Genomic DNA, 9536 nt, shown 5'->3' with positions numbered 1-9536 from the left:
GATTATTTCACAGCCTTTCCAGTAATAAATTAAATTAAATCGAGAAGTGTCTCAACCTTTTTTATTATATTGTTGATATATGTCATCTCATAAGTTTGAGTTACAGTGAACAAGAAAGAACAGAGGAATTAAGATGGGAACATTTCAGAAATGTTGTTAATAAATAAATTAAACAGAAACAGAATAGTTTGATATCTAATAAAAATTTAGATGATTTTACTCTATCCTTTAGAGAAGTATAGATAGCAATAGAGGCTTATTGGTAAGTGTCTGTTTCCCAAGAAAGGACAGAAGAGGGTATATCCCAAAGCTTGCTGCTGTATTTGTATCGATCCATTCATCCACCCATCCGTCTTCTGCTGCTTATCTTGATCTGGATCATGGGCCAGCGTTCAAACCAGAGATGTTCCCCTGCCACCTCATGCAGCTCTTCTCTCATTCCCAAGCCATCTAAGAAATTTCATCTCTGCAACATCTCTGGGGCCTGCTCCATGTTCCAGTTGGTCATGCTCACCTTGGAGGTGTCCATGAACCAATCTCAAAACGAAACAAAAAAACCCAAAAAACACTTCCAGCTCACAGTCCCAAGTCAGACCACGCATCCAGCAGCGGCTGATAACTATGACAAAAAGAGTTCAGATGGCATACCTCGGCTGCAGTGGCGGCGACGGTGTCGCGGCTCTGGCGGCCTGCCACGGGTCCAGTGGCGGCGGCGCTGAAGCTCCGGCGGGTGGCCATGGATCCGGCAGCAGCGGTGAAACAGTTCTGGGGGCCTGCCACGGGTTCGGTGGAGGCAGTGTTGCAGCTCCGGCAGGCTGCCATGGATCCAGTGGTGGCGGCGGCGCATCTCCGGTGAGGCACGTGTAGCATGGCCCATGATCCATTTCGTGCTGGCCGTGCCGGACGTGGATGTGGTGGACGTGGTGGCCGTGCTGGACGTGGTGGCCGTGCTGGATGCACTGGTCCCTCCGACTCACAGACCTCTTCTGCGGCCAGCACTGGCTCCTCCGGCCCGCTGAGCTCCTCCATGGGCAGTGCGGGCTCCTCCAGCTCGCTAAACTCCACCGCGGGGAGCGCGCTCCTCTGGCTTGCTGAGCTCCTCCAGCTCAGGCTGAGCACTTCCGGGTGGCGCCATAGCAGCAGGTGGTGGAGAAGATGGCAGAGTGGTGGCTGCAGGCAGACGAGACGATGGTGGCACATCCACTGCAGATGGAGAAGCAGCGAGTGGTGTGGAGACCTCTGACTGAGGTAATGCTACCTGCGCTAACGGCTGGCTTACAGCAGCGTAAGCGGCGTCACCGTCCATTGCAAACACAAAAACAGATGCTGTGGGAAGTGAAAAATTGTCCTTATTACTCACCACAGCCGGCTGTAGATCCGGCTGCGGTGAGGAGCCGGATTCCCGGAATGTCGTTTCTGTGTAGATGATGGGGCTGGCGTGTCAGGCTGTGAATCTACCGGCTGTCCAGGCCGGTGAGCGGCCTGAGTTGGAGAGTGGAGGTGGAGGGTGGAGAGCAGGAAGTCCATGACGACTGGGTTGAGAGAGTCCACCAGCCAGGGAAAATTAAGAAGCGTTTCCTGCAGCTGCCTCTCCACAGCGCTACGCAACACTTCCTCGGACTTCTCCCACCACAAGTCACACAGTTTATAAACTTTATTAGTCACCTCCCTCTCCTTAGCCTCTCCATTGAGTCTTCTGGATCCATGTCTGGCGGGACCATTCTGTCACGGTTTGCCAGGGCAAGCCTTGGGGATGTGAGGAAGGAGGACCCAAATGCTGGACTCTTTAGTGAAGACAGTGCGTTTATTTACAGTGAGGTAAATAACAGATGCACAATAAATCCCTGTTGCTCTCGAGACTCCCGTGTGTGTGTCCCACTCCAACGTCCGTGCTCGTGCTCTCCACTGTCGTGTTTCTGCACACCCTGTGCGTGCTGTCCTTCTTGTTCCACGTTCCTCCTGCAGGAAAACAACAGAAGCAGCCGTCAACCACTGACCCCCGCGGGCATACACAATCCGCACTACTGTATACTGATACACACTGACTTGGAGTTTAACTCAATGATCCCACGTTGGTGGGAGCTCCATCAGTCTCTTAAATAGCTCCCCCGACAAGCCTGATCAGCAGCAGGTGTGTGGCAATGGTCTTGAGGTGTGGCCCGCCTTCTAGCAGGTCTGAAGGTGCTACAGAAAGCAGCTGCACATACACACACATACACACACACCTGTCTACATACAAATGTGGACACAGAACAGTAGCACAGTATCACATATAACACATATAATTCGTAACTGGGTAACATTTCTGAATAGATCTCGTGATCTCGTGAGTGCCCTGGCAGAGTACAACACCCACCAAGAACAAGTCTAACTTATTGCCGGGAATGCAAACCAAACTCTCACTGCAGTTGTTTAGGAACTGTCAACGTGACTGATCCCCAACTCGTGGAGCACCCACAACAGAACACCCTGGTTTCCCTTGTACCCTTGAATATCCTCAAGAGGATACAGTCCTCTTTTCTATTCTTCTATTCTCATTTGATAAAGAAACCCTTCTGCAGCTGCAAGTGTGACTCCACACAAAGCTACACTCATTTGTCACACTCATTGTAGAGAATGGACTGGAATTGGGCTAGTGTCTGCATGATGAAGAGAAAGATGAAGGTGAGCCACTTCAGTGGGTTTGTCACCGTCCACATTTTATTTAGTGAATGATCTCATTCCTTAGCACAAACTGAAGTCAGAAAAAGCTGAATGCACTGTACATACACAAAGATTTTGTTCTTATAAATGAATGCTTTAAACACACCGCCTCAAACTTGAGCTCCGTTAAGAATTAAAATATTTCTATTTCTCTCAGAGTTCTCAGCGTTCAGCTTTATATTCTACATAATGTTTTTCACAGTAGCATTTCAGATAGTTTGATCGGCTTATGCCTCTGTGCTCAGACTCAGGCCATTACTGCTGACATTTCACTCTTGGACTTATGTTTCTTTTATGGGAGCAGAAACTGGTAATGAGGATTTCCTCACACCGAGGCTTCATGTCTACCATTAAGCCTCACTGTAGAAATCAGGAACATTATGATTCGCATATGAACGCTTTTTATTCTCATCTTGTTTAATATTCAGCTCTGTTGCAATTATGTGTTATATACAAATATTGGACAGAGCGTAAATCTCCTTGAGGTACATTTTTGATTTATTTTCTGATTTTTTTGCAATAATTGAAATGACCGAGTCTTCCCTCCCAGTCGAAGATGCCCAGGAAGAAAGTCTGCAGTGTGCTACCTCCCAAATGACTCCAACATGCTGCAAAAACACAATTTTCTAATCTGCAGGAGACCTGTAACACCAGTCCAACGATGGCTGACAGAGCTTTTGATTAGTCTGTGTTTGTGGGTTTGATCCTCCTGATTCTCTGCAGCGAAGCAGCAACACATCAACACATCCAGCCTGTTCTGATTCTCCACCAGGAAAGGTGTGAAATGGCAGGTTGTGATTGTGTGTGTATGTGTGTTTGTGGGGGTGTGCTCTGGCCTTTTCCCCTCCTCTCCCACGTCCTCCAGCTCTGCCGCAGCATTAGCATGCAAACAGCAGCTGCAGCACTGCACCCCATCGCTCACTTCAAACAGCAGCCCAACCTCAGCTCCCACACGCACACACAAACACACACGCTTAGACACACACACACGCACACACGCACACTCTGACCATGTAGTACAGTTGATATATCACAACAGCAGACGAAATAGCACTTTGTACATGTCAATGAGATGTATTCATTTGACATTCAACCCACGCAGTCAGTGACACACGCACACAGTTACCAACCCACACAGAGGAAGCACTGCACACGCACACAGTCTGCTTCTCTGCAGAACCAGTTCAGCTGTTCAGGATGTTTTCTTGATTCTTCACTTTCTTCCCAAAGTACAAATTCAAACAGTCTGAGTGCAGAGCTAGATTTAAACTTGTGCATTAGGAGGTAACAGCACAGAGGCAGATCCCAGGAGCCTCTGGAGCTACACCACAACTGTCACCGCAGCCGACATATACCTCTGCAAAAATGTAACTCATGCAGAAGCTATAGAAACTAGACTAAAATGAACATAAGTCTTAACTACTTATCTGAGTCTACACACTGGGTCTACATTGATCGATCATGTAGAGTCTCAAAGCACAGTTATCAGCATGCTGAGAACAACGAGAAGGAACATATATGTAACATAGCAAGTTTAGCTCTCCTTCAGACTCTTGTATGAATCCAGACAGCAAACCTGCTCCCAAACCAACACCCACAAAGCTCACAATTATCCCTAAGCTCAGTGTGCACCCAACCCACTAATAAAAGACTGGACTAATAATGGCTCAGAGCAGCTGATGAACAGTATAGGTAAAGGTTTAGTGTTGCAGGGTTTAGTAGATTCACAGAAGCGCCAAAAGAAGTCCCATAATTATAAAAGATTTATATGTGCTCACTGCAGATGTCTTCTGTGTGCTTTATTTACAAGGGCGCCTGTTTGAGCACAACAGTGGTTTTCATGCCTTCCTATCACCTGTATCTACTTGGGGTAACCCTTTATTCTCTTTCCTGAACTGAAGAGTTTCTATGACACTTCAGGTCTGCTTCAAGAACAAAATGACTGTGTGTGGATTGGAAGTTAATGAGGGTGATCTCTGCCTATACAGCTTGGTAGAAATTATCTTGGAAAAACCCCTTAACCAAAATAATAAAAAACAAAACACTTTCCTGTTGAGCTTATAGGCTCAGTCACATCGACTAGTCATAAAACTTCGACTCCATTTTGTAAATTTTGGTGATTCTCAGCTTCAAAAAGGACGATTATCAAGGATATCCTCATTGGTCAGTGGCTGTTGGCTAAAGTCAATCACAAGTGATCAGCCAGTCAGCACACCTCCCTCGTCACATCCAGTTTTAAAGCACCAAGATGGCGAAAATGCTCATCTTGACGCTTTATAACAGGACTTCTTGAACCAATGGCTGATTTCATGTTAACTACCTCCTATCTTTCATAGTGTCTATGGTTTCCTGCAGGCTAAGCATGGTAGTCTAGGTGTCCCTCTCCCCGGCAACATTTTCCATTTCCTCCTGTAAGATCCCAAAAATCTCATAGTATTCATACTACGAGGAAATGCAGATCTGGCTTTGCCTCTGCTTGTTTCTCCTAGCATCAGCAATCGAGTTCTTTCAGCTGAGTTCTAAACAAAGTAAGGCAATCCATTATTTCCACCTGAGCACCTCACCCTCAGACTTGGAGGTGCGTAATCAGCAATTACACTAGAATCTAATGAGAAGAGCAAGAACATTACGACCCCACGCAGATTAAATAAACAACTCCAATAATGTCAATGCCACATTCAAAGGTCTAGGATGTATTTAGGTGAATTCTGCTGCTGAGGTTACACGATGCTGCTTTAAATGTCTCAAAATTGGGAACTAGCTCAAAAAGAAGGTGGAGAACAATTTAAACAAAAGTCAAACATGTAATGAGGCTAATGCTATTGCTATAGTTCCCGGGGTTTACAGGCTTCTTTTGGAAAATCTACATAAAATGCAAGATGTTAATGACATGTGAGGTCTAGCAGTGATTTCAGTCTCTCTGCTCAAAGCAGTCCTCCTGTCAGCAGCAGAGAGGGCAGCAAGAGGACAAACCGTCTTCATCAGCCTGAGTTAAACATAGCAAACCTCACTTGAACCTGCCAGCAAGGATCTAAGCCTCAAACCTGAACAGTCTCTTAAATAAAACTCTTTCTGTGGATAGACGTGCAGATTAGCCAGCTCATTTTGCACGTCACAGCCGTCCCTGGAGAGCCTCCCAAGCTAGCAGGATAAGCCCTGTAATAACGCAACCAAAGCAAGTCTTCATAATGTAAAATCAATGGATTCATGTGTGGGTGACCTCAGAACTGATCTGAGCTTCAACACAGATGGTAATTTCTAATTACACATTCCCAACACTTGGGAGGTTGGTGGGAATGAGAGCAGAGTGCATTAATTAACAAACTGGATGCTACTCTTCAATGAAAACAGGTCCTGAGCTGCAGAAAAGACAGAGTTCACTGAACCTGAGTGTTGCTGATTGGTTTAACTTATGTTTGTGCATCTTTGTATTGCAGCTTCTGTGAGTGCATCTCCATATATTGCTAATGACCACATCAGTGTAATTACTAAGTAATTGAAGCTGACTTCACTCACTGACGTCAAAGAAAGCAAAAAAAAAAAAAACGGTTCTTCACTCTGTTTCCCGGTTTGTCTGCAGACAACAAGGATCCAGCCTAGATGTTTTATTTATTTCCTGCGGAAGCTGGAATTATGTCGGTGACACAGTGATGAGGAAGTCTGACTTCATACCTGCAGTAGCAATGCAGTCAGCAGATTTAGAAACAGGGCTGTCAAATGGGATTTTGTTTAGGCTTTTTAAACTATAGAGCCACTAAAGAACAAAACAGGTTAAAAAAAATCAGCACCAGAAACAGAAAATGCTTCTTTATAGGTTTTACAGAAAAATAAAAACGCTGTGTGGATAAAACATTTCCCAATTACACAAGTGAAAATCATGCCTCAAAATGCAAAACATCAGTGAAGGCACTATGATGTCACCCACTGGTTTATGGACTAATGTTCAGAGGAATTTTTTGGTCTATTGAAACCAGACACTATATGCAAAGAGTAAATCTGAAACTCAAAAAGCAAGGAAAATTCAAGTTTTACATAAAAAACTTGTAAATAAAAAGGTACCTGAGCTTTAAATCACATGCTTAGTTATCCTTATGAGTTATCCCTGGCTTCTCTAATCCAAATATTGAAGTGTGCTAAGATACTGAAACACGTTGCACCTATCCCATCAAGGCGTTTTCAGCGTTTAGTTTATTAAATTCTAACTGGTGCTATTCATTTGTAGCTGAATGTGGGCCAAAACAATTGCACCAAGACCTTTCAGAGGTGGTTTCAGCCTGGTTGAACTCTAGAGCAGCAGAGCAGAACATTATCAGACCAGAGTAAATTAAGTACAGGTGTAAAAATGTCCTAAGTGACCACTTTGAGTGCTCAGTTCATGTAGAAAAGTGCTATATAAATATAGTATAAATACAAATACATATATTACCAATTCTAATTAACCATGGAGTTAGGCCATGAAGTCAAACTCAGCCCACTTACATTTGAATACATTTTTAAAAATTAGCAGATGTGTCTCTTCTGAGAAACCATGTCCTGGTTTCTAGTGTCTGTATCCACTAGTGTTACCAGACGAATCTGACAGTGACATATTGTCATGACAGAGAGACTGATTCACAAGATTTGTTTCCTGAAAGGTGAAGTAACTTTGCTGATAAGCGACCACTGTAACACCCTGATTAGCCTAGCAGGCAACACAACAGAACAACAGGCAGCTAAATATAATAATATTTAAGTAGGATTCCTTCATTTATCAGTCATAAAAGCAGGTATAACCCAGTCTTAACTACATGCAGCATCAAGAGCAAACTAAGCTGCTATGACACACACAAAGAAAAAGATTTTGTAAAACCTCAGATGACAAAATAAAAGTTTTCCCATAACCCTCTAACAAAACAACCTCCGCATCAGTTCTGTTATGGCAGATGTTAATCATCTGGAGGATCATCACCAGCAAAAGATATGAGCAGATGCCACTAATGGCGACCTAAATGGTTTAAGGTTCGCATCATAAAGCCTGAACTAACTCACTAATTTTTTTTACATAGTCTCAGCAGAAACTTCAGAGCTTAGGATAGTTGGCTTTCTGTTTCATAAACCTAAAAAAAACAAAATGAAAAACTGCATTCGTTTGCTTTTTTTTTTTTTTTTTTTAAAAAACTATTATTTTTAACACAGAAAATCCATTATGCAGCAAAAATGTAGGGCTCTTTATGTGGCGAATTATCTGCAGGCTTCATCCGAATAATTTCTTGTAGTAACTCCCCTCAAAGCCACGACACAACTTTGTGCTCAGCAATTTTGTGATGCTGTGTTTGTATCAGCTTTTTGTTACAGCACTATAGACTGTATATAAAACACTAAGCTAGGCTGTAATCAGCATTTAAGCATCCTGGCTGCAGCCATTTTGGCTTTGGAACCACAAGTTGTCATATTTGGGCAAGCTTGGTTACCAAACTGCCTTCATACACTTTATGATTACAACACAGAGACACGGGTATCACCAATCCAGTTAATCCAATACTAGAATTTCACTCTCAAGCATAAATTTATTTATCCAGATAATTCCAATAAACACGCTACACATGAAGTACTTTTAGAGCCTGCTTCAAGTGGACATTAGAGGAACTGCATATTTTTCACAGTTTGAATGCTGGCTGTCTTTTTGTGACTAAAATGCATGGATGCAGTTCTAGACGGGGCACCAGCAGTGCTTCCGAGCATGAGTTACTATCGATTTTAGATGGAATAGTTGCAGAAGAGCATGCACAGACTGCTCTTATATATACTTCTATGTCTTCTAAACAAATACATGAAGCATAAAATGTATGTATGCACATATACAGTATGTATACATCTCTTTGGATGAACACAGTGTATAGATACGTTTAAAGAATATACAGTCAGCTCACAGAGGCAGATACTAAATACTGTTTTCTTTCTTCTCCCACTGTAATGAAGTGTGTGCGCTCGTTTGTGTGTGCCTGTGTGCGTTTGATTCAGATGTGACTGTGCCACCTAAATCATGTAGGCGCTGCAGCAGAGTGTTAGATATCGACACCATGGCAACAACACAAAGCTGTGTGGTTACATAAGGACGATCAGAGTTTCAGAGCGAAAGGACAAACTGATCAAAAACAGCCGTAGACTCACCTGGGGAACTGAAGCACTCAGTGGATCTAAACTGATGCGATGGCTACAGGTCTGATTGCACACTCGGTTTAGATCCTGTCAATCAGAGTATCAGGAAGGCAAAATGACAGTGCACTAAGGGAGCCTTACTGACATCCATCTCTAACTGTCATGGTGCCCTGTGTGAGGCAGGCAGGATAGGACCCCAAAATACATTTCTGGATACCTTATTTTACAGCTTTTTATTAACGGTCCACTTTTATACTTTCACAAAACTGTGACCAGAGTTTCCAGATATAAATGTGTATAAATAATAAGGATGTTACTGGTGACTAATTTACTGGTTATCTAAACGGGATATGAGTGGAATCTAAAAGTAATAAAACACAATTTAAGAGCCATTTGATTCCTTTAATCTCATTATTTGATCATCAAGTCAAACTGTAAATGCTGCTGAAATAATCATGACTTTGCAGTAGCATTGCACACTTACTGTCTGCACACAAGATTAATGTTAACTTGCTTGTTACCACTTGGCTGTGCAGACTCAATACTATGTACATATTGTATTGAAAAACTGGTTCACAGAGCCGTTATCTGCCTTAGTTCCACCTTGATAGTTTTTGAGTCGTGTAGCCGTCTGTCAGGGCTACAGTCACAGGCAATGCTGGGCGCCGTCCTAACATCTTAATGGATTAATAATA

General features: G+C 43.3%; 1 pseudogene; it reads right to left on the bottom strand.

Annotated features, from left to right (window-relative positions):
* Positions 1–1054: 1054 nt before the first annotated feature.
* LOC148102791 (uncharacterized) lies at positions 1055–1721 on the bottom strand (annotated as a pseudogene).
* Between the last annotated feature and the right edge of the window lie 7815 nt (positions 1722–9536).

Source organism: Neolamprologus brichardi, chromosome 5 (genome assembly GCF_056152115.1).
Source record: "Neolamprologus brichardi isolate AB-2024 chromosome 5, ASM5615211v1, whole genome shotgun sequence".
NCBI lineage: Eukaryota > Metazoa > Chordata > Actinopteri > Cichliformes > Cichlidae > Neolamprologus > Neolamprologus brichardi.
This window is presented reverse-complemented; position numbering and strand designations above follow the sequence as displayed.